Genomic DNA, 1,713 nt, shown 5'->3' with positions numbered 1-1,713 from the left:
GGGGTCTTTATGGGGGTGTGGTGGTGGTCTTTGTCAGTAATGACAGAAAACTGTAGGGCAGCAGATGCTTTAAGACTATTAAAAATCAGTTTTGCAATTGTGTAGAACAAAAAAACTGCATTCATGATCTCTGAAAAGAATCGCATCTAACATTTTTCTAAATGTAGGGTCCACATGTGGTTTGTGACTTCCTTGCTTGAAAGCCTGGAGAGCTATCTTCCTAAATTTGACAATTCACACGGTATGCTGCTATACTCATAGAATCACTCAGGTTGGAAATACCTTTAATATCATTGAGTCCTACTGCTAACCCAGCCCTGCCACATCCACCACTAAACCATGTCCCTAAGCACCACATCTACAGGTTTTTAAATAGCTCCAGGGATGGTGACTCAACCCTGTGCAGCCTGTTCCAATGCTTGACAGACATTTCAATGAAGGAATTTTTCCTGTTATCCTATCTAAACCTGCCCTGGCACAACTTGAGCTCATTTCCTCTTGTCCTATCACTTGTTCCTAGGGAGAAGGAGGGCTACACCCTCCTTTCAGGTAGTTCTAGAGAGTGATACGGTCTCACCCTCTTTTTCTCCAGGTTAAACAACCCCAGCTCCCTCAGCTGCTCCTCACAGGAATTGTGCTCCAGACCCTTCACCAGCTCTGTTGCAATGCTTTGGATGCACAATAAGTAGAATGTTTGTCTGAACCAAGTAGAAGAAATGCTTTTTGCCTTGGAATAACATGTTAGTCACAAAAAAGGTCGAATTTTAATGTTCTGACTCATGCTGGCCAGAGGGCACCGAATTCTTTAGAGCTCTGTGTGCATTGCCATTTTTCACAGTTGATCTTGAGGTGAAGAGGTGAACATGAAGGTAGGAAGTCTTTGGGAGCAGAAATTGTGAATGAAGGTTCTGTCAACACTGAGGAAAAGTCCCAGGAGGAAAGTATCCAGGAAGATAAATGGAAGTGATGAGCTGAGTGGAAGGGCATCACACCAACCTGCTGACAAAGCAAATGGTGGAAAAGGCTGTGCAAAAAGCAATGCAAATGGTGCAAAAAGTTTAGGATGAAGAGGAGAAGCTTCCTTGTTTACTGGACCTTGCAAAGAATGCACAGAAATGAGGGATGGGTCTTATTCCTATGAACTGGCAAAGTACCATGCAAGAAAGCAAACTTCTCTTCTTGCAACCACCTGTGTTTTCTTACCTCCATTTTTTACATAAAGATTTCTCCCCATTTCACCCTTTGCTGTCTCGTCAGAGGATATTTGGAGGCCTCTTGATATTCCAGCATCCAATGCTGTATGAGCATTACACAAGGAACAGATGCAGTTCCATGGTGTCTTGGGATGTGTAATCATCCATCCCCTCTCCTGATGTTGCTGCTGTCACTCCATAGGGAAATGAGGCAGTATCTGCTGTGGGTTCTGTATAAGCATGATACCAAAAATGCATTGCAGAAATGTGTCTCTAACAAATACTTTATTCATTTCCATAATGTTTTATCTTCTAGAGACTTGCTATTGATCACAGACACTGGTATTCATATAAGCATCTGCCAATACCAGTCATTGTATTTTTACTCCACATATTCATGCTCAATGGCATCAAAAGCAATAAATTTTTCCTTGAGACTGTTGGCAATCCAGCTCATTTGTCATTTTTAAATGGACACCTGGGGTAGATTCTGTCCAAGCAAAACAAATCAATGCAGTTA

The sequence above is a fragment of the Camarhynchus parvulus genome, chromosome 2 (assembly GCF_901933205.1).
Source record: "Camarhynchus parvulus chromosome 2, STF_HiC, whole genome shotgun sequence".
Taxonomy (NCBI): domain Eukaryota; kingdom Metazoa; phylum Chordata; class Aves; order Passeriformes; family Thraupidae; genus Camarhynchus; species Camarhynchus parvulus.
Note: the sequence above shows the minus strand (reverse complement) of the source record.